Source organism: Buteo buteo, chromosome 13 (genome assembly GCF_964188355.1).
Source record: "Buteo buteo chromosome 13, bButBut1.hap1.1, whole genome shotgun sequence".
In the NCBI taxonomy this organism is placed as follows: Eukaryota; Metazoa; Chordata; class Aves; order Accipitriformes; family Accipitridae; genus Buteo; species Buteo buteo.
The window spans coordinates 5,223,156-5,247,616 of NC_134183.1; the positions used below are offsets into that span (position 1 = coordinate 5,223,156).

A 24,461-nucleotide genomic window follows, 5' to 3' on the forward strand; every position below is an offset into this window, starting at 1 on the left:
AATCAGTGGTGTCAGCATGATGCTGGAATAGGGTGGCTGCATTAATTGGTGCCACTCAGCTTCTTGATTGGTCTCCTTCCTGCAGCAGAAAACCCCACTGGCTGGTCAGGCCGTAGAGATGCTCAAGGACAAGTCAGAGGCCTGAAAACAAGCCAGTATTTCTGTAAAGCATTAATCACCCTATGCAGGGCCAGGGAGTGGGAACGGGGAGAGGATGCACTCTCTCTCAGCACGCACATGTTTTCTATCTAAGCTTTGTTTCAGCTGGATCTTTCCCACTAACCCATCCTACTTTACCACCTTGTACTCATTTATTGCGAGGCTGTTTAGCAGCACAAATCAATTAAGTACTGCAGAAACCCACTGAGACAGACAGAGGTTCCTATCTCTGGTTCAGCCAGGGTGGGAGGCACGCAGAGCTTAAGCCTGTACTTTTTGCCACACAGCGAGCGAGGGTGGAACATGAAGCAGCCCTCAGCTCACCTCCTGCCTGGGTTTCAGCCTCCCCCAGCAACTTCAGCGTGGCTCTGCCATGGTGAGCTCTCCCCGCTCACAGCTGCTGCTGGTGCTTTGAGGGCCCTTGGAGCTTCTTTGGCATCAAAAATAATCAGGTAGCCAGAGAGTGCCAGCCTTGCTGCAGTGCGCCGGTGGCCTGCCTTACCCGGCTGAGGCTGGCCAGAGGGGCATCGCTAATGTGGGTTATTTCTCCAGGGCCCAGCTGAACCAGTCCTGAGGTGCCCGGCTGTGTGCTGTAACAGGGACAGGGTAGAGTCAGGGCCTCCGAGCTCACCTACATGCGTCCTGCAGGATTCTCCGTTAGGAGATTGCCTGCTCCTGCTGAGGAAAGTCACTACGCAGTGGTACAAGCTAGCCACTGGCCAGAGGGACAGGCAGGGGCTTAGGAAACAGCACAGTCACAAAGTGTGAAGAAGAACAGAGTCAGAAAAACTGAGCGGCTTTAAAATAATCGTTTGGCTGGTCTTGTTCCAACTGCAGCACCAGGCTTAGCATGCAAGTGCGAGAGCTCACTGTGACGTCTTCGGGCTGCCTGCCCTGCGGGTAGGCTGGCTGTGGGGATACACCACTGCTCTCTGGTTCAGGTTGGCTTAGAGCTACTTATATACATCACAAACTTCAGAAACAGGAGCTAGTAATTCAAGCCACATGACATAGTTGATCCACAACATAAAGGAAAATAGAGCCTAAACAACCAATTCCTGCTCGTGCCTTTAAACGTGCTCGGCCAAACTGTACTTCATGAGTGTCTCTCAGGAGGGCCAGATTCTGTAGGACATGTCCTCAGCTCACAGAAAGAGACTATTAATCATTAGTGTGCCTTGGTCCCTGGCTATTTTAATCACTGTTGAAATACACATGCAGTTCCCACTCCTAAAAATGGTATTTGACTTCAATGCACATGATTTCCTTTGGCTTCCTTTCTCCAATTAAGAGCAAGCTGTAACTACTTGGAAGTCCACGCACTAGAATCCGTAGATTTGCTTCTCATCTGTCATGGAGCAAAAAACTTGGTACTACATGTAGCATAAGAAAGATCCATGCCACCAGACATAAATATCAGAATATATTGTAACTGGTAGCGTGGTATGAATGTGTAACGGCTGTTATGCCTATAGGCTGGTGGCCAAAACCTGTCCTACGTAATGCAGCACTGGAAATGTCATTGGACCCTACTGTATCATTAGTCCTTTTCTGTTCCACTTTATTATGTAATGATTAAAAATTCCTCTAGTATATGCTGGCACTAATTAGGGGATGTCAGTCTGCTGTGGGAGAAGTGAATGAATCATCAGAAGTGGATGAACTAGGAGTATATTTGTAAACTGTAGGCTGTAGAAACCAGTAAGTCTTTCTTTAATTTTTCCTTTAAAAATGCTGAACAAAAGTCACAGGAAGTTTAAGGAGAAAACAAATTGCTCATCCACAGATTCAGGAGCGCAGTGAAGCCTTGTACTTCTCAGCTTCTCTCATGAGGCAGATGAGCAGCCTGCGGAGTCTGGGGGTGTGCAGAGGAAACTTCATTGCCTTCCCTTAATTGCAGACTAATAAATAAATGCATCATGCCCATCTCCATGGGCTTACTGGTACCCTAATTTACAAACTGGATTGCTACAACTCTGAATTTCTCTGTTTGCATTCTTTGTCTATGAACATGCTGCTATTGAGCTTGAAGAACCACCCTGAGTTTACATACAGAGAGAATAAGTGAAGTTTACAGGCATATGAATTAAAAAAAACATAGGGAAAGTTTTACAGGTACACTAGTCATCAAGGATCCCTTCAGTGTTTGTCACACTATGTCAGGTCATGGGCACCATGACAAATAGTCAAGAGGACTACTGACATGAGGGATTTTGTTATGAGGGATTTAACTCATTACATCTGACAGCATTATTTACCCGGAATACCACAGTCTTTTTTTTCTTGTATCCTTAGTAGTCAGGAAAGAGCATTTACTTTTTTTTTTTTCTTCTTTTTCTTAAAGCTCCATATAAAGCAGCATCAGCCTCAGTAACGAGAGGACTTTCTGTCTGCCAGGCTTTCAGGTTAGGAAGACAAATCCTGCTTCAATGACATAACAAAGTTTTCAAACTTGATGTGGCAGAGAAAGGCACGCACACAAGTCACACTATCCTAAATCAGCTGATGTTTGTGGTCTTAACTTGAGACTCAGGGAAGTCCGTTCACTTTACTGGGGGTTTGTTTTGGTTTTCCTCTTTAAAAAGTACCAAATATCAACTTTTGAATCCCAGGCAATACAAACTGGACACCAGAACAAGGTCAGGCCTTGTGAAGGCTGGCCCAGCCATCCCACTGGAGAAGTTGCCATTTCTTTCCCACCAACTCCTGCAAATTTTCTCTTAGTTAACCATGGCCAATTCTGGTCCTATTAAAAAGACAAAAGCCCAACAATGACATGCTAAAGCTAAAAGTTCTTTGAGAGCTTGGATTTCTTCAGTTTTGCTGAAAATTCAATGTTAAGGTTATGACAAACATTTGCTTAAATAACCATATTTCCTCCGTGAAGCAGCTATTTACCAGGAACTACAGCAAAGTACCAAAGGGCTTCAGTAAAAGAAAGCAACAAATTTGCCTGCAAAGTGTATTTCCTGCACTGCTTTTATTCCATTTATGTGGCTGACATACAATTTCTGTTTGATTGAATGTACCACATTAAACTATTCTAGACAGGAGTTGTACACTGAAAGCAGCTGACAATATTACAGAGCAGTTCAGAAAGTGTCCCCTGCAGTGAGAGACTCCTTGCAGCCCGGAACACTGGTGCTTGAAAGCCATTAATAGGATTGCTTGTACTTGAAGAGAAATTTGATTTTTTTTTTCTTTTCCCTGTTAGGATCTCAGCCTGCACCCTTTGCTCTCTGCTGCTTTGGGTCTATTCTTTGTGGGCTGTTGTAACACTGTTGTCAGTCTAGATGCTGTGCACCTTCCAAGGATGTGCAAAGTAGCATGAATGGTGGCTCAAGTGTAGTTCATCTGCTGTTATCAATTTTTCAGGGAAAGAACTGTGTGCATGCAAGTACCAGGGTGTTTTATTTCAGCAGGATCTATTTTAATGTTCATACTACTTAGCATAGACTAGGGATGGCAATTTCAAGGAAGTCTGGGGCAGTGCTTAACTGCAGTAGAAGCTGATGGCATCACCTAAGACTGAGTCTGAAAAAAGCCATGATTACCTGCATGTACTTTTCAGAACACTTTTATTTTAGGTATTGCTGCATTTTTCCAAGCCAAATCGGAGGTGCTAAATGACACTGCACTTCCAAAAAAAACCCAACCCCAAACCAGCCAAATTTGTTCTTGGAATCTTAGTGGCTTACCCTGGGCACTGAGAAACAGACTCACGGGTCTGCCGAGAATGTCCTGAAGTGTTAAAGAAGGACGGGCAGGGCTGGATCCCACCTGCAGGATATGCACAAGGGATCCTGCATATAAGCCCCTGGTCAGGTACCAGGTGTCCCTATAGATCTCTGCTGCACCTACCCTCCACTCTGACAGGCAGTATGGCAACTGGAGGGGATGTGTGTGACCTACGTGACTGGGAGAGCTGTTTTGGGAACAGATAGGATAAAAATAGCAACAACCACCATGCTCTCCTATTCACCACATGCAGTCACATACATGAAGGGCTTTATCCACAGAGGCTATACAAGATGCCTAAGTGGGTACTTGCAGCTTGCTGCAAGATACAAGACACAAGGCTATAAAGCACTGAAACAGCTGGTCAGACATTTATATAGGCAGAATTCCCGTAGCACTTAAGAAAAAGATCCACTCATCAGGGCCCTGGCTTCAGGATGAATTGCAGAAGTTGCTCTATGCACTCATCCTCTGTTAGAGGTTCAGACTCGTCCTTCCGACTTTAAAATCCAGGAGTGGGTTCTCTTCATAGTGGCAAAGCCAAGATAGGAAGAAGCTGGGGAGGCATATCCCAGTATTTCAGAGCAAAAATGTGTTTATTTTAACATCTAAATATTCTTATTTTGAATAAGGTGGTGATACTAAAGATAAAATTGTAACATAGAAACACATCCAAAAAAGTTACAAACCCTCATTCCTGATCTTCCTGTTTGCAGCACAAAAAATATTCCACTGTAGTAGGTCGTTGCTCTGCAGCCTGTTAGCAGTTGAGGTGATTGGGGCTGGTCCAGTTGGCTTGGTAGGTATCAGAAGCAGACCAGATTAAACTAATACCATCCACACATCTTGCCAAGGAAACACTCAAGCCCTTCGATCTCGTTTCAGTATCAGATGAAGACATGAGAGCTGCTAGATGAAGAAATCCTCGTGGAGAGGAGCAGAGTGTCTGGGGCTTCCTATGATGGGGCAGTCTCAGAAATCAAAGGTGTCAAAGCAGTAAGTCCTGAAACAAACAGTTCCAAAAATGGCAAGTTCCTGGAATCAGCCCGCAGGGAAGGTCACTCCCGGACAGTCCTGTGGGGCCTTGAGCAGCCCAAATTTCTTTGTTCCCAGCTGGTTGAACAGTATCCTTAACTGATAGTAAGGTGCCTTTCTTGTGCCCATTGTCTCATCTTATCTAGTCACACAGTCATTGGGACAAGGATTGTCTTTTAGGGCTTGCTCACACAGCGAAGTTGATGATTCTGCAATAGCTACGGCAGGATGACTTCATGTGAACGCACTCGTTCCATGGCAGCTGGTACAGTTCCTGATTCATACCATACCTTAACGGGAGCAGCGTCAGTATGTCAGTGTGCCTTACATAGTTACGCGAGACCTGGGACTCAGTTCAGGGTTTCTAGTCACTTCTCGTTTACACAGAATTCAGCTTTAAGAAAAGCAGTTGAAATGCTCCTGAGAATAACAAATAACAAATGAGTAAATCTTGCTCCAGAGCCATATAACCCAATTAAAAATAAGTGATGTGTAAAGCAAGTCTATGTAGTCACTGTAAAAAAAAAAACCAAACAAAAAAACCATGCATTTCTTATCTATTTACATAGGCATATAAAGCAGAATTAATTGATAAACATATCAATTAATTGATAAACATTATAAAAGCCTTAAACAAAGCCTTTTCAAAAAGATAATGAGTAATCCAACTAGACAGTGCAAAAGGGACTACTGCTGTTGTGGGGCCAGATTAATTTGACTATCCATACCCCTGGGTAGAGTTATTAAAGGATAAAAGCTTTGAACATTGTTGCAGAGTTCAATGAAAATAAAAACTTTTACTCAACATATAGAAGTTCTCAGAAATGCAAATGAAGCGTTAGAATGCATAAAGATGGCAAATAAGTGACTATTATGGTTCTGTTTAACAAATTGCTTCTTTGCATGCAATTACTGCATCCTGGTCTGATCTGAAAAATGAGAGTAAAAATAAAGCTCAGGGAAAGGTGCTTCGGATGAGCAGAGACCTGCAATGACTGACTTAGAGCAGTTTAGCTAAAAGAGGAGTAAAACAGGGAATGGGGAGGGGAGAAGGAATGGTTTGGTTAAGAGCTCTTTCTCTGGGGTTGGGTTGTGTGTCTCTCTCCAGTTGCATTTCACTCTGGTGTGGGGAAATGCAAGACAGGCACAACAGGGAGGGAAAGCGCTTGGTGTGTTTCATTCCCCCCACTTTGTGCTCCTGTTCTCACGCCCTGAGCTTCATACAGAGTACATGCTCCATACCACAATTCACAGTAACACGTCTGCTCAGCTCCACGCCAACAGAAACGCTTTCCCAGCCTGAAACACTGCTCCGACTTGCAAACAAGCCTTCCTGAGGGCAGCCCTGCCCTTCCACGCTTGCCCTGTCTCAAGTGCTAGTGCTTTCCTTCCAGGCCTCCCCGTGCCGGAGGTCACAGTTGACCATTGCAAGAACAATAAGGATTTTTAGGGGCATTATGACTGGGTTAGTAAAACACAGCTGCCCCTGAAAGTCCCTCATTTTTCTTGCTGCCGCTCAGTCCGTCCCTAGGAGGGCAGAGGTCTGACAGGGTCCTTTCTCTCCGGCACGGCTGTGCCATCTCATGCTGGCACACACGGCTTTGCCACTGCGCCCAGTAACCGCCCCAGCCCTGGTGCCCAGCCGTGACACAGCCAGCGGAAGGTGTGGAACTGCTTTGTCATCCCTGCAGGCTCCCTCCTAAGCAAACGCCGCGCTGCGTTTCAGCGTAACGCCAGATGGCTCGTCTGTCACTCGGCAGAAATGCCATCAAACAAAGCCTGGCGCAGCTAGCTGCAAGCAGCCCTGAAATACCCCAAACCATTAGGGCAAAAGGCAATAACACCTTCTCCTGCAAATGCACGCATATCGGCAATGACGTGAGCACTGGCGCTTCGTCCAGGAGAAGCGGAGACCCCAGGGCCGACCAGCTTGTTGCACAGGCAGCGCTGCGCTCTTGTACTTGTGCATGGGAACCGGCGATCCCCAGGGTGCTTAGAGCTGCCCAGCCGCAGCTCCCAGCAGGAGCAGGTGACACCCATTTGCCCAACTGCAGAAGCAGTTGCTTTTAATTTATTAATAAAGCTGCGATTTTTAATTAGGGAATTACTACTGATTTTTCAACAACTTTCATCTTAAGTAGTATCTGAAAAAGATCTATAGGTTCCCTACTAAAAAGGTGCCAAGTAGTTAGCTGGGAATTTTCAACCTTCATTCACAAGTCCTCCAGGAAATCCCGGCCCACCCCAGCATGTCCTTAGGGCAAGGAGCGACACTTTCCTTTTAATTCATCAGTGATTTGAATTCTGATGGAGGTGGACTCAACAGAAACCATAGGCAGATTCCCACAATTCTGCTCTGTTGCTTCCCCATGAACTCTCTGTCTGTAGGGTGCAGGGACGGGCCCCATCCCCGTGGTGGGATTGCAAGTGTCCCTGCCAGCTGTCGTGCTTGAGAGGGACTCTGTGACATGCTCAAGGGCTTCCAGGGTGGTTGTGGCAGAGCAGGGAACCCCCGAGGACTCTCAGGGCTTTTCTCTTTTTTTTCTCTTTTTTTTTTTTTTTTTCCTTGCATTAAAGACATCGTGTCCCTCAGCAAAGGACCCTTTCCCCCATTCCCAGTTACAGTTTAGGAAGAACACGAGTGGTCGAGCATCTCTGAAAACCTGCAAGGCGAGACGTGAGCGGCAGCACAGCGATCTCCTCGAGCGCAGCTCCCCCTCTCCATTCCCGGGGCCCAAGCACTTGCTGGCCTCAACTGGTGTGTTAACATTCAGCTCCAGAACAAAGAGGCTGAGTTGCCACATTCAGCCGCACAGAGCAGCATCTTGTTTGGAGTTGCTGCAGTTCAAACATGCCATCTCCAGGGACACGCACCGCCGGCTGGCGTGGCCACTCTGCGTGCGATGGAAATGCCGAGGCTTGTGGCAGTCACAAAGATCCCAGCCATGTGCAACACAAGACAAATATCCTCACCCATCCTAACAGGGAATGACACTCCGCAGCAGCAGGCAACCTGGCATCCCTGAACCCCCTGAGACCCTCTCATTATTGTACAAAGCCACACCTTATTTTCATTTAGAATTTCTTCTAAGGCTTGCAAGTCAAATGAAAGCAAACCCTATGCCCTGATTTGGTAATAAACGAGCCATGATTCTGATCCGAATATTATTTGCATCTTTGAAAAAATTTCAACAGCAGTGTAATAATAATAATAAAAAAAAAAAGCAGCAGCCCTCTGAATGCTAATGACGTTGGTGTCCTAAATGAAGCATAAAAGCCAGAGCCTGCAAGAAGCAAAGCATGAGTCAGAGCGTCAGCAGTCCCACACTGAAAGTAGCACTCATGGCTGCTTCATTCATTTAAGGAATCAATTCCTTTGTAAAGAGCATCAAGTAGTTTTTAGGACTAAAATTAAAATGAGATGCATGCTGTTATTATTTTTAAAAGTTCTTTTTTTTTTTTTTCCTTTTTTCTTGGATTGACAATAAACAACTCTTTGTAGTTGGAAGAAGCCCCAGGCAAGGACCAGGTCCCTGCAGCACTTGCATACCGACATGGAAGAAAATCTGATGAGCCTCTGCCCCAGGGAGACCACAACCTCCGAAGCAGCCAGGACCCCCCCCACAAGCAGACAGAGCACACCCAGGGTACAGAAAAGCAGGTAATATCGGAGTCATTGCAGATTTCAGCCTGGGTAGGCTATCTCACCCCCTGATTTTATTTTACTCGCATCAAGTCATTGGCAGATTCCAGTGAGGCTGGATATGTGCTGCTCCAGGGAACTCCCTTTGCGGAGGCTTTACATGTTCCTTCTTGGAGTGCAAAGCCAGCACGAGGCTGTGTGCTCTAGAAGAGGGGAATACTGCCCAAGCTGCTCTCAGCTCCCTGCTGCCGCAGTTCCACTTCTAGATAAAGCACAATCAGATTTTAATCATCAGAGCACAGATCTCTAGGTTACACTGATGTTATCGGGGTGATTTGGGACTGAAGTCTTTTTGGTGCGTTGGATTTGAAACTCAGAAAATGCAAGAACAGCACAAAACCAAACCGAAGGTAGACAATGATTGCAGTTTCTAGAATTCTTCTAGCTTTAGTCATCAAAGGGGATTGTTAGAAACGGACAAAGGGCTGTTTCCCTTAATTTTTTTAAGTGTGAATTTTGTCTTGACAGTTTCCTTTCAGAAACAAAAATTGAAAACAAATTGTCCTATACACAAAACAAAGGGACAGATCCTCAGCTGGAATGGACTGGTACTACCAAATGAGTAACACCCACTCACAGGAGAGACTCCGGCCCTTTTAACAACAGCTGCCGATCCTGTTCTGCCCAGACAAGAGCTTCAGCCTCTGGTTTTAGATGGCAGCAGTGTTGGCTCTAGGTAGCTTTAAAAAGATGAAGGGCTGTCTTCAGAGCAGCTGAAAATGCACCAGGGCTCCAAGGACTCTGTGCATTGTACAATTCCCAAAATGCACAGTGACTCCAGGTGCATAAGCCAGTGGACCCGGCAGCAAGCAAATAACTGATACCAACGTGGCCCTGAAATTAATGAGCTGCCATGGAGAAATGCTGGCAAAGCAGGCTTCCAGAAACCGCTTACATGTGGGGTTTACTTTCTGAAAAGAGGCTTGTCTCAGATTTTTCTCTCAAAACCAAGATTGGGCTGATCACCATCTTGAAAATTACATGAGAGGTCCTCAAGAAAATATTAACTGTGCAGTGCAGGAGAACGAATGTATGACTATGATCCATCCCAGCCACTCCTGCCCCCAAGAGAGACTGTGGCACAGCACAATTGCACCTGGCATTTGGGAAATGCCATCAGCTGTGAAGAAGTTACTAAGAGCAGCAGTTACCGGCTTTGGGTCCTGCCAGCACAAACTATGACTCTCATCGAGCTGTCCTTTGTGCAGGCCCAAGCATGCTCCAGAAAGTGCCCATGTTAGCTGGGTTCATTAGACTCCCTCACCCACAAGAAAACAAGAAAATAAAAATACACACATAAGAAAAATTCAGGAAGTCTCTCACTTTGCCAAGGAAGAGATGACATCCCCAGCAGCTGCCGTCTCCAGCAGCAAGAGCTGCCCAGCCTCTGTGCGGAGTGCTGAGCTCCCTGTCCTCACGGCTCCAGCAGAGTCCTCTGGAAGACCCACTGCACCAGGACCCAAAAGTGAAGGAACACTTGAACACTAATGGAAGAGCGCCCATCCTGCGGGGCTGACAAGGGGTGGGTTTGGCCACGTGCATTTTACATTTCCACTTTCTTTGCAATCCTCAGTTTGGAGCGTTGCTTCTTCTCCCTCCCACCCCCAACATCAGCAGAGGAGCTGGAAAGCCAGAGTTATTTTCAGGAGATGGTACATTTAGGCCCTGTTAATCTTGACTGGGTCCCTTTGAAAATGACAAGGTTGGATAATCAAACACATTACACAGACTTTCCATGGAGGCCGCTTCGGAAATGAGCCTCCCACCATCCAGATACGTAGGAGCAAATAGTTTGAATAGTAACGTTTGATGCTGCACTGACTTGCCTCACTGTGATGACCTCACTAGCATTTATATGCAGAGGCCTTGGAGAACAAGGAAATTAAAGCAGCTAACTGACTTTAAGTATATCAAATAAAACAATTAGTCATCAAAAAGTCTTCTAGAGGCTGCCACATTACACCCATCTTGACTGGCAAGAGACCATTATCTGGCTCAGGCTGGCAAAGAAGAGGATGGCAGCGCTGCCTGGTCAAATCGCACGGCCAAACAAGCATGTTGGCAAAACACACCCAGACCGACTCAGAAGGGAGCTTGCTGGTGTAACAACTAACGTATGAAACTGGCTGGCACAAGGAAGGGGACATGAAGGGAGAACGCTAGGAGAAGAACACCAGGGGAGGAGGAGCTCTGGCTAGAAGAGGCTACATGACTGCTAGTAAATTAACCAGGGCACGGCCAACCAGCCCAGTCTGGCCACAGCTGTCCTATTAAAGTCTTTGGGCCACCAAAAGACGGGGGGGGGGGGGGGGGGGCACATCCAAACAGCCTATTGATAATGGACCCTCACTCATGCTGACTTTCAGACTATATTTCAGACTATATCCAGGGACTGGTTGGAAGAGTCCCAGGCCAAAGTTCTGCCCAGGACCACGCTCAGGACACAGCCATCAGCTGTTGGGTTTACTAGTGCAGCTGTAACCCAAGGGTATGGCCCCAGGCACAGCAGTGCTGGAGAAACCCGAGCAGGTTGGTAGGTGTATGGATAGCAAGCAGCAGCGTGGAGATGGCTGCCGGGTCCCAGAGGAGCGCGTTACCGCAGAGCTGCGCCTGGACTGATTGCCGGCAGGAAAAGCAGCCGTGCTGCTGGCATCCACCTGCCAGTGCTGCCTCCAATTCTGAATCTACCTAGACTTTGACCAGTGAGTTAAGAGAGAAGCTGCCAGCCAGAGGCTGCCTGGCTTGGGCTTTGCTGGAACATAATCTGGTCTGGCCAGCATTAAGGGAAGCAAAGAGTTATAGGAGAGCAGCAGGAAATTGCCAAGCAGAAGGGGTTTTAAAATCATTTCACTTTAAACAAAACTAAAGCATTACCATAAAGTAAATGGCCACACCTTGCTACTTACGTGGTTCTGCTAACAAGACCTGCTTTTCCACAGCTATTCAAATATAATGAGTCCTGGGTGCCTAACTAACTCTTTTAAGCTCATTTCCAAACTCCAGCCAAAAATCACTTTCTGATTCACCACTTTCTCAGGCACACCAGTATTTAGAGAACGCCTGCAGGCTGGTACTGCACTGTACAAAGTACATAAGCACATGTTTAATTACTCCATGGACCAGGGATGTGATTAATCATCTGCTTAAAGTTAAGCATGTGCTTAAGCATGCTACTGACCTGGAGCTTTAAGTGGATCTATCAGGTATTCTGGTGCTCCCCATTTTCCAGTTCTTTGAGGCTCAGTAAGTGGAAAGAATATAAGAATATTCCTGTGATCATACACTCCAAAGAATTCACCCAAAGTCTGGTTTCTGACTTCTTTTTTTTAAACTGCAACTTTTGTACCTATTCTCTGCATATTCCCACCAATACTGATTATGGGTATTACAATAGTATGCATATTATCAGAATGCATTAGCATTAAAACGTGAGCTAATTATTATTATTCACAAGCTTTTAAAAAGCTCTGGGCTTAGTTTTTACTTTGCCTGAATAGGGCTTCAGGTAAGAACTTACTTACATTCATTTCATTTGCACACTTCGGGGATTAGTTCCCTTATGTCTGAGCAGTGTACAAAGTCCTAAAAAAAAATATGAAGTGTATCATTAAAACTATTGCCCCTGCTAGCAGTGGACTCATCACATGGAAGAACTCAAGCATAAAATGTGCATCAGCTATGGGTGGTCACGTAAATTCACATTTCATTAGCCACAGCGTACATGATCCTGGGGATTTTTCTCACTGCGCTTTTCCACCTTTCCAGCAAAGGCTTATTCCTAGTTCATAATAATTTCAGGAAGGTCAAATTGTATCCGTTCCCCAGGGAGGAGCAAGCAGAGGAGACTGGGACCCAAAAGCTCCATTTTTTTTAAGACACAACTGCCTCTTTTATGACTAAGGAAGTCCCTCCTCGGGGAGGTTGGATGGACCGGACAAGAGCCGCTTCTCGAGGCAGGCGTGTGACCCGTGTGCACTGCCAGCTGGAGCATCGCAAAGTCAGCAAACACCCATGCCCAAGTTCACCCAGTAAAATCATTTAATATTGACAAGCCAAGAGACTTCAATTAGAACAAAGCATGTGCAAATCAATTTTCAACCACCAACTGAGAGCACACTGGATTTGATTACAAGAGAGGAGGCACGTGTCTCTGAAAGAAGCCTTCTTTGAGGAAGAAAATAGATACAATAATTGATAAACGTTTTGGCTGCTTCTCCTAACTAATCCCATCACATGCTGTTTATTGCCAGTACATTCATGAAAAGCACCTATTTTGGATACCAGGGCACAACAGAGAAGAGGAAAAAACCACGGTCCCCAGAGAGATGGCTGTCCGAGCCCGGGTACCCTCACTCCTCTCACAGCACTAATATGGTGACCTGAGCTTTTAAACCGTGTTGCTCTCTGCTTAAGATGTTGATCTTTTCTTGTAAGTTTACAGCTTTTTTTGTACAAAATGCAGGAAAATCTTCCACAGAAAAATGAAGTCTATGTATGTTACTAGGGAACCTAGCCATAATGATGTAGGTTTGGGAGAATTTACATGACTTTTCCTCTCATTTCAATGTTACTTCACAGTGGTAACTCTGAAATGTTTTTCTAAAGGGACCATTTTGCCAGATACAGGTTCAGTAACCACTGGGAATGCCCACTGGTTTGGGGTCCAACTCTATCTATCCAGAAGCTCCTTACAGCAATAAAAGTCACGGGACAGCCCCCCTCATTTGCTGAATGTCATTAATTAAACTAGACAGGATTTGGCAACACAAAGTTAAGCTAGTGTCCTTAAAATTGCTGATAGTTTAGAGCCATAAGAATAGGTTAGAAAAACCCAATTCACTTGCCATATAGATTGAAAGTAAGAAGTAAGTCACAGCAATGTTCAGAAAAGCTGCATTGTGTAGGCACGCACTGGTGCCTGCTGGTGTTCAGTGCCTGACCACCAGTAACTTGTTACAGGAGCCGCTTCATACATGCAAGTTTTAGACCTCTGATACCAAAGCCATCAAGCACATCTGAGGGTTAAGTGAAATACGCGGTTAAAAGCCTTGCCATCTGCATAAGTTGCGTGGGGAGCTGCAAGTCGTAGCATCTGTGACTAAAAGTTGATTGTACAAATTTCCTCTGATTAGCGGGACAAAAGCGCTACTTCAGACGGTGCTACCTCTCACCCTCAAGTCTCCAACCAGCCCAGTGAGACACACTGACCCTGGAGCCATCTGCCCCTTCCCTCTGCCTTGAGAGGGAGTCCAGACCAAGGACCCACTTTTTAGACCAATAAAGTTAACTGAACTCCATCTTCAGTGGAGGAATCATTTTGCCAGATACTTTTAATGAGATACTTTAATGAGAATGAGGTGTTGTCAGTTAAAGCTCTACCAGTGTCCAGGTTTATGATTGCCATTCAATACTGCATGGGGTGCACAAGAAATTCTTGGGAAAGGGGGAAATTCTATCCCTTTAAAAATACTATTAATGAACAAGAGACCTTGCTCCTACCCCTGCTGTGGTTAGGAAGATTTCGGTTCATCAGAGCTGGACTCAGAGTACTTTCTGTGGACATCATATGCAGGTATTTTTCCTTTGGCCCTAACAGACTACGGACATGACAGACTGCAAGCAGCAGGCACCAGGAATGGCTGGCAAGAATATGCCATGTGTGGAAACCTGGTGCCTTTTTTGCCCGGTCCCTGCTGCCTGGTGCTCTTTCTCATTTGCCTTCAGGTCAGCGACCATAATCAATGTACTCAGTTTCGCTTTTATTTTTAGCCCTTTTTCTTCCTGGCTGTCAGGTAATGGCTCAGCAGTGCTGCTTACATTCAAGACCATGCCTGGAATAGTGAAGTTGTAGCAAATTTCATTTGAAAAAGAAAAAAAAGTATTTGGCCATATCTTTAGTTGCTGTGGAAATCATTCTCTTGGGTGATTATTTCTGGAAGCTGTATTGGGATGTACTACATTTCCTTCACCTGGACTAAACTGTTTCCTTCTGGGTGTGGATTTACTCAGGGGGGAAAGGAGAGACGAGAGGAAGAGCTCGGTCACCATGTCAATCCTGTTCATCTCCTGCACACTGCACAGGCCACATACAAGAGAGACACAGGTAGCACTCGTGCAAATCCTCCCTCCTCGGTGAGATCCTGGCTGCATGAGCTGGGTCTCTAAAGAAACACTGCTTATGTTTGTAGCCCATCAGGTCAGGGCTTCAGGAGGAATAAATCAGTGCAAGTCCACTGCAGTTAACATTCATGCCCATTTACACCAACTTACAGCACAACTTACTGTGCTTTGCAACAGCCTCATTATATGTATTTTTAAGCACTTTTAAGCCTGTGCTTGCTGCCGGCAAGCAACTGACCATAATTCAGCATTAATGTAACACTGATAGCTAGCTAAGTTATAAAGTATTTCCATTTGGAAAATGGACTTCAAAGTTAGAAAAGGTTTGAAAGTTACAGAATTTCCAAACATTTACGAACATACTGCTCTAAAATGATAGAAGTGCTCATGACTGTTCATCCAAAAACATTACCAGTCACCAAAATTAGAGTATGGGACAAATCCTGAGCTGGTGCCGATCAGGATATCTCCACTGGCTTACAGGAGATGTTTTATTTAGCAACGGGCACACCTGCTGTTTCTTTGGAGAGCTGTAAATTCATTCTGCGATCTAGACAATCTACTAGCCCAATTTATATTTCAAAATGAAACTCCTATCAGATGTTCTGAAATTAAACTACAGTTTGTGTTCTTTTTGAAGGCAATAATATTTTAAAAGTATAAAGACATCCAAAACTTTATGTAACCAGTATTACATAACACCTTAAAAACTGGCTCATAAGCATTTTCCTTACTCTGGATTTATTACATTTGGGGCATGTGAAACAACTCGCTATACAAGTGAGTTACTCACATGGGGCTGGGCTGGGGGGGGCGGGGGGGAAAGAGTTCACTCCAGTGGAAATTCTAAAGTGAGAAGCTTATTACTATGTTTGCAAAGATGTCTGCAAAGAAACACTGTCAGAAAAAAACGTTGTTTCATTGTGTCTCACTGCCCTTAATGGCTATTGATACAGAAATTAAATAAATTCCTGGAAGGAAGCTAGAGATAGTACTAGTTTTAAAGGCTAAATGCATGCAGAACCTCCAACTGCATATAGCATTAATGTCATAAATGTGTGTGAATGTTCTCATTCAGGCTATAATTTATTCCCCAAGGAGATGCAAAACTAGCTCAAATATGCTACAAGCGAACCAAACTCTTCCAATGAAGCAAATGCAGTATGTGAATCTTGGAGCTAAATTTAGGCTGGGACTTGGAGTAACGTAATTCTAATCTCAGTGTAGCACTTTGAGCCGCAGCTAACAAACATTGTGAAATGATTCAGTGAAGTTCTGCTCCTTTGTTACAATCTATTTTGGACGAAGTTTTGGAAGCTCTTTACTAACTGCGATTTAAGAAACTCAGCTTAAGTTACTCAGCTGAATTTCATTGTTCAGTGCAATTGTTTAAAAAAAATTTAATATCGGGGGTTTTTAAATGTAGATTAAAGCTGGGTTTTGGGTGCATACGATCGTTCACGTGAAACAGACACTCTTAATATACTGAAAGCTATAGGTAGAACACCATTAACTATACTGCTGAATAATCCACAACACTGATAAAAATGGATACCGTAAATAGCTGATTAAGTTTTTTCACAAATTACATTATTTGTTTGATTTTATGGTCCAAGGTAAATTAAAATGGGCAAGCTTGTTTGTGATTAAGCACCTTTCTTATTCTTGTTCTGTACAACTGTTAGATTTGCATGGGAATGTTTTCCACCTCCAGAAATACTTCCTTCAAAATTAACTGATGAAGTCACAATTATACAAAATATCTTTGTAGTCAAAGCAGATTTTGTAATAAAAAACATTTTAAATGCAACTGGGAGTTCAAGTCTACTTTTATAGTATCCTTCAGGTGTAAAATACACCCATAATGCTAGAATTGAGGAAACTTTTATCTTGCATAAAATACCAAAATAGCATTTACAGTTTTAAATTGAGCATATTTTAACTGAACTACATTCAAATTCTTCTTTATGAAACAATCTCTCTTTTCATACAAGATTTTTCATGCATATTCTGGCTCCAAAGCTCCAAATCAGTTTGCCACAACTTGTTTCACTGGAATTCATCAAAAGACTAAGAAGCCAAGTGCCAAGGAGCCGAGCTCCTGGCCCCAGCATAAACTGTCCTACCAATCACTGCAGCCTGGAAAGTCCCAGTTCTCAGAATTAGCTGATGTTTTAAACAAGAGATCATAATCAAAATCACGATTCCTGACAAAGTCTCAATATTTCACTCTATAAATTCTTAATTCATTTTCCAGCATTTGTAGGTTGCTGCTAGCTCCACCCTCTCAAATATCAGCAATTGCTGCAGCTCTTAAAGAAAATTCCATTTTGGGGAAATGTGATATTATTCCAGATGTTTCAGCATACGGCAATTCTGCCTAACCCAACCTGATAGTCGCTCTGTAACGAAGCTGAGTGTTAAACAGCTCCTGGAATTTATTCCTTAAACTACTGCACTTGCATATTTGAATTTAACCCTAGTGACAGTATTGTGTTCAAAAGCCCTGTTTTTTTCTAAAAACTTAAAACCATGACTAATTTTAGCAGGCCTTTGGGTCACTTGTAGATTAGTTCCTACAGGCTGCCGATTGAATTAAATGTAAGTGCTTTAAATTGTGTTCCTCACCATATTTTAAAACCTATCATGCAAAGAGATCTTGCTGAATGAAATCTGCTTTCGAATTTTATAGTTTGAGGAAATTCCATACTTAGAACTGAAAAAAAAAAAAAAAAAAGTAAAGCGCATTTATAGAGATTCAAAACAGCTGCAAGAACTGGTATGCCACCATTTCATTTAATGAAGATTTCACCAGGAAAAGGAGAGGAAGAGTCCCTGCCCTACCTCCAGCTGTACAGGACTGACCCTTTCACCAGATCTGGACGATTCAAGGCAACGTTTGCTCCTCAAAATAACACCTGAAGCAGCGTGCATTCCTCCATGATCTGTCATGTGCACTGCAACCGAGTACTGTACTGTGACTGGCTGAGCAAGACTCCAAAGCCTTGGTCAGATGGGATGCTTTGTAATTAAAATAATAATAATGAATGACAACACTAGCAGGCACGATCTGGGAGTCAAGATTCCAGTCCTGGACCTATAAATGGCGTCTCTAACAAATCTGTATTGGGAAAATACTGAAATCCCACACGATGCCATGGAATGTGGGCACATCATCCACCCACGTGGACGTTCAGGACACCGTGAAGGATCTTCTGCCAAAGGAGAGGAAGAACAAAGGCCCGCTGCCTGCTGCCACAGAAAGGGAAAACCAAACAGCCTAACCCTCCTAAACCGATAGGCCACTAAGATCCAAATAAAATCCAAGAAGTCTATACAAACCCAAATCTACCAAGCAATGTCTTGGAAATATTTTGCTTATTCAGTGCTAAAGAAATATGCCGAGAATCCACAGTCCATCAGTTAGGCAGGGAAGAGGAAGCCATCTCCGGACCAGCATCACCCCTGGCTCATTTCCTTCAGTCTGTAGCCACATGATTTCTTTTCCACACTGTTGCTGGCTCACACCAAGGTTCATGCGAATGTGCAGACTGGCAATGGGGTTTGAAAGACCTATTCTGCCCTCAGCAAGCAAGGGTTTCCCTACCCCGGCATCAGACACTCCCCTCCTTGGGATCCCAGCAGTTGTAATCCTCCTGCTATTACCACCACATACACACACCCCTCTTCTCACTCACTCCCCCAAAGCAATCGAACCCAAGCAGAAAGCAGAAACCCCTCTACCAAGCAAAGATCACACCCGGCAAAGGGAGACAGCACTGTGCCTTGTGAAAGCCACGCGGATGCCACCGATCTCGTTTTACAGGGATATCGACTGCAGCAAGGGGCTGAAGCCTTGGAGGGGTGTCCCCACCCGCAAGGTGGGGAGGACAACACGAGCCACCCTGCAGCCTCTTCTGGGCTCTCCTGCCCTCCTCCTCTCCCCTTTGGGATCTGTCACTTTTGGGTCCCCAGGAGGGGAAGTGATGAAATCAGCAGGAGCTGGAAGGATTTGCTCAAGCAGGCCAACAGTGGGAAGGGAAAAGCACATTCTCTTCCATGTCTGATTTGCCTCTGTGTGCTTAAGAGCTGGCCTGCAGTGGGAGCTGGCACAGAGCGTGCCCCGAGCTCGGGGTTTGCCATCTGCGGATGGGGCCAAGAGCAGAGGGGAAAGTGTCTGCAAGCCGGGTGCATGCTGGATGCTTCACTCTTACGAAATTTAGTCCTCACTAAGGGTGCAAGGCTCTAATATAAGCATGTCCAGGCTTCTGGGAGAGGTCTGTACTAAACAACAGAGCCGAGACCAGGCACGGTCTGAATCTAACCTGCCCCTGATTACATATATTTGTAACCCAGACACCACATACTTGCTATGCTCTGTGCCCTCCTGCAACTTAAAATACAACCCTGGCTTGAAGGTCTCTATTTGCAAACATAGAGGAACAGTGGTTCCTAAATTGCAGGCAAACATTTGACTTCACTCAGTGCAATTCAAAGAATATCCTGCACAAACCCCACCCTTCTGCCCAACAACTCAAGCCCTTAATGCCTAGATGGTTTTCTTTCAGGCCTTATCACAGATAAAATATGGTCCTTTTTTTGTTGAAGGAGTAGAACCTGCCAAATATTTACCAACTCTTTCAGAAGGCTGAAAATGTCACTCCTACAGTGTAATAAACTTCCCCTGATAAATAGAGAGCCTTGCTGTACTGCCCAGAACTAGTTTAGTGTGGCCTAAGTATTGCCAAGTCTGACTGACGAAGAAAGCATATTTGTACACACAGAAAGATTAGCAAGAGAGGCATAAAGTTTAGAAGTGAAAATAAAACAAAGCCCCATTATTAGCCAGGGAGGGGGAGAATAATTGAGTCTGCATCCCAGAGAGCAAAAGACATTATGAAAGCTTCAGAGCTAAAATGGTAATTTAAGAGCTTGTCCACAACTTGCAGCAGAAGCTTGAACCATCTTCTTTAGCATTTGGGAAGTGCTAAACCGTGGCCTACCCCCAACCCAGCCTTCAGAGCAACATTATTTAAAAATAAAATATTTTTACTTTGTAATTTGACCCACAAAAAGTCATTTGGGGCATGAGGGAATGTTCCCTTCCAGCCTGAACTTTAATTCAGAGAGAATGTTTAAACTCAACAGTGTAAAACAGATGCTGAGAAATCCATCTGCATTGCACTGTATGTTCTTTGGGGCACAAACAGAAGTTGGAAAGTGCCTGTCAATGCAACGTGTGCGGGTACGATCTAAATAATCGCTAATAATACAGAGGAATGGAGAAAAAAAATACATTCCTAGTATCAGCAAGTCTGTCAACAGAGTTCTAGCAGCTATAAACAACTACATCCACACTAGTTCAAACAGATGAACGTTGCTTGAAAAAATGTGTCCTTTCACCTTGGCAAATGCCATTAAGAAAAAAAAAAAGATTTCTAAAAGTGACTAGGGAGTTGGAAGCTCAAATGTACACACATTTAACAAGTCCTGATGACCATAAAATGCTGAGCACTCACTCCCTACAGAAGCCAGGCTTCAACTAAATCTTGAATGATGCACTCAACCCAAAAGATAGTAACTCAAATTATGTTATACGGCGCTCCAAAATAGGTTTTGGGGGGACAAAACTTGCCAGAATTACTTAAAGGCAGGAAGAAACCAATTACTGCTGGAAAAAAAATTTCCAGATTATGTTAAACCTGACAAAAGCTAAACCCAGCAGTTTACCCAGCTTTACAAAGCAAACCACAATTAAGAAAATCTCCTATGAAAGGGAAAACTTCAGTTTAGCCTACCAGCTAGTCCAAGAGCCTGAACAGCAACACAAACAACCTCAACAAAAATCGCTGCTTGCCAGTGATACCTAAGAAGTTGTACAAGGAGTTGGAAGGAGCATGCTAAAGAGGCACAGAAATCTGCTCCCCATTCCCCCCTTTCACACCATCAGGTTTTAATGTTAATGATACGGCTCCGCGTGCTTAAAGTGTTTTTACACTACGCTCCTCGTCTTGTAGCTCCGTCTTGTTCCAGGGCAGATGATTAGAATCAGATTTCTGTGATTTCACTGCAGATTAATTTCGTTAAGAGCTACAGATCTGCAGGGAGAAGAGGGCTGCAAACAAGCCAGCAGAACAGTCTCTAACAGCGTTCTCTCCTAAAAGGGTAACAGTGGTTTTGCCTTTACTCCTTACTTTCACATACTTTTCCTTTTTGTGGCCACTAGACAGAGTTCTTTGGAAAAACGGGCATATGGGGAAAAGAAACGTGCAAAAAAATTTCCTTTAAATTTTGCTTTCAAAGAAAGCTCCCAACCAGTACTTATGAATAGGTTTATAAAGAGAACGGGCCCAAGGCAGACCTGACTGCGCCTGCTGTCCCCGAACACAAACAGGCAACTGAGGGACCGCACACGGGAAATAATTCTGATATATCGAGGTCTGTATGCACCAACGCATGTCAGCGGAATAGCTACTAATATGCACTTTATTATGCTGCGCACAAGCGTTTGGATATAGAGGGATGAAGAAGAAAAAAGTATGCAGAGGTCTGTAATACCATTTGCAAATTTTTCCTAATCGCAGAACACTAAGTAAATATTGTTATTTTTATGGGCAAATGCTACAGAATATAGCACTGACAACAGGGTTTGTTTGCAAAAATCTCATGGGATGAGAGCATAAAAGTTGTGTAGAGTGTTTAAACGTCTGAGTACACACATGCAGAATGTAGACCCCTGCAATGCTACATCAGGGAGAGAATTAAATTCTAAGTGGCTCAAAAATGACACAGGAAGATTTTAATTTTCCGTTTGCTTTTATAGACCTTAGCCATGAGAATACTGTTGCCACTTGGCCTTTTTCCTTATTCTAGGTCAACACCACTGAGTTTATGAGAGAGGAGTAAAAACATCTCTACATAAATCAAAAAAATTACGAGGACCCTCCAAATAATTCTAATCCAAGAACTGAAAATGTAACACAGAAGGGCGCAGAAGTTACAAATACGATGCTATATAAGCAAAGAGTAATATACACGCACAGAGTTGTATCTATACCGTGCCCAAAGAAGGAGCACAATCCGGTGTCTCCAGAAGTGCAGTGTGCCCAATCGAAATCAAAGACAAATAATAAGGAACGTCGGAAGGGTGGGGGGTATAAAAACACTTGCGTGAATTATAAGAGAACCGCCGGGAGCCAGGCCACTTGGCATGTATGTGACTAGATTTATTTAAAAAAAAAAAAAAAGGAGGGAAAGAAAAAAGAAAACAGCTGTGTTTTCTGAAAGTGAAAGCGGTGAAAGGGATGCACATGGCCCTGCCGGAGCCGAAGCCGAAGCCGGGCGCTCGCTCCCTAAGGCAGGCCCGGGCACCGCGTCCCGCCAGCCCGCAGCGGCCGCAGCCGGGCACGTCGGGGGCCGCGGGGCCGGCCGCCAGCACCGGCAAGACGCGCCCGTTCCAAGGCCCTTTCCGAGGTGGAAGAAAACAAAATGCACTTACGGTTCGCGGAGAACCGGCTCCGTCCTCTCCCCACGGCCCGCCCGCGGCGAACCGGAGGGGGGGGGGGCGCACCCGCCGGCCCCAGCGCTGGGAAAACCGGCGGTCCCGGGAACCCCAGCAACGCCCGCCGATGCCCCGCCGGGCCGGGCCGGGCCCCCGCCTCCCGGCGGGAGCGGCCCCGGGCAGCGGCGGCCGCCGCGCTCCGTCTTCGCCCGCTGCGAGTGCCCGGCAGGTCCTGGGAGCCGAGAACTGGGACTTTGTAGGCCAGTTGAAGACACAAACCTCTCATCTCGCCCGCAAAGACCCAACCCTCAACTCGCCCATCAGGCGCAGGCTGCGATTTCTTATTACTGTTTGTTAAATTCGGCTCCTCTCGCTGGCCGGTGCCCATCGCCAGCGTAGAGCCGCCCCCCCCCCCCCCCTCCCGCCCCGGCCACCGCTCCGGGGCCACCGGGGACCCCCCCCCCCGGCCGGGGAAGGCAGCGATCCGCGCCGCCCCCTCCCCGAACTTGCGAGGGGCCGAAGCGGCCGGCTCCGGGTCCCGGAGCCTCGGACGCCCCGGAGCCAGCTCCGCACCTCGGGCCGGGCCCGCAGCCCCCGGGGCCGGGCCCCGACGCGCATCGTGACTCGGCACCGCCGAGCCCGATCCCCGCTCCTGCGGGAACTTCGTACGCGGGGAGAGGCAGGGGGTGGGGGGGATGCGAAAACACCCCGTACGGTACAAACGGCCAAAAAAAGCCCCAGGCCCTCCGTTACCTGCTCCGAGTGAGGAGGGAGCACAGGAAAGGGGGTCGGGGGGGGGGGGGGACGGTCCCTGCGGCCGCCTCCCCTCCCCAGCCCCGCAGGTCCTCGGGATTACGCACAGGAAGGGCTCGGGCTGAACTACAACCAAGTGGGGAGAAGCAGCGGGCGGCCGCGGTCCCCCCTCGCCTGCCTCCCGCAGCCCAGTTGCTCGCAGATGGGTATTTAAACTGGTATTGATCACGTTGGGATTTTTTTTCACCCTTCCTCTTTGCCCTCGCAAAAAGCAAAAAAGCAAAAAAAAAAAAAAAAAGAAAAAAGAAGAATTCGTTGCCACAAGGGACATTGCAACATTTCTCTCGGCTTTTCAAACGCTGCGTTTGCCCCGGCGAGCTTAAGAAGTCCCGACCCAACCAGCAGCAGAGGAGAAGTAGGGGAAAGAGAAAAAAACCAAAACCAAAGCACCCAAAAGCAGCAATCAAAAAAAAAAAATTAGAAAAAAAAAAAGCCAAAAACCATCAAACCAGACAGAGGCGAGCTGCTCCGGGCAACATTAAGGCGCAATCCCGATGCGGCGGAGTTTCTGTCCGGCGGCAGACGCACATCCCTCGAAAGTTTGCTCCACGTGTTGCGGCCGCGTCCCGGGAGGGTCGGCGCGGCCCGGCTCACCGGGGCGGTGCGGGCCCGCTCCGCCGCTCGCCCCCGCCGCTCCCGCGCCGTTTAAGGAAGCGGCTCAGTCCCCACCCCTGCGCCCGGGCAGCTCCCCGCTGCGACCCGGCGCGGCAGATCGGGAGGCTCTCCCGAGGCTGCCCTCCCCACCCCCTGCCCTCCCCGCCGCTCCGCTGGCCCATCCGGCCCCGCACAAGGCAGGAAATGGGCGTCCGCGGCCCCCCCCGGTGCCCGCCGCCCTCTCTCCCTCCCCGCCGCCGCCGCCGCCGCTCAGCCCCGGCGCCTCCCGCCCTCGGCCGCGCTCCTCCCGCCGGCGCCTCCGCCGGGGCAGCCCCGCCGCGCCGACCTGCGCGCCCCGCGGCCCACCGAGGGCTGACGGCGCCCCCTGGCGGCCGCTCTGGCGCCGGCTGACGCGGGGCGGGGGATGCGCGGCGGAGCGGGGCCGGGGGAGGCGGCGGCGGCGGCGGCGGCGGGGAGCGGGGGGGGTGTGGGCCCGGCAGGGCTGGGCGGCCGCGCAGGCCACGCCGAGGAGGCCGGAGCCTCCCCCTTCCCCTGCGCCGGGACAGGGGCTGTGGCAGAGCCTCGGCCGAGCTGCAAGCCGTGGGGATCCCCCCGGGATCCCCCCCCCGCCTCCTCCGCGCAGGGCCCGCAAAGTACCGTGTCCGCTCATCTCCCTGGACGTGCGCCTGTATGCCCAGCCTTCTCCCGCATGGCTCGCAGTAGCCGGGTAGATGGCAGGGATGCCAGGGACACGCTCTGCCCTCCTGCGCGTCTGGACTCGGCGAGGCTGGGGGAACG

The 24,461-nt window shown here is 46.8% G+C and overlaps 1 long non-coding RNA gene across 1 annotated transcript; it reads right to left on the reverse strand.

Moving 5' to 3' along the window:
- Positions 1-3,120: 3,120 nt before the first annotated feature.
- Positions 3,121-23,834, reverse strand: LOC142038701 (uncharacterized). Its single transcript, XR_012652678.1, has 2 exons — positions 23,519-23,834; positions 3,121-5,352 (listed from the first exon to the last, which is right to left on the reverse strand). It is a non-coding gene; the product is annotated as an uncharacterized LOC142038701 (long non-coding RNA).
- Positions 23,835-24,461: the final 627 nt, after the last annotated feature.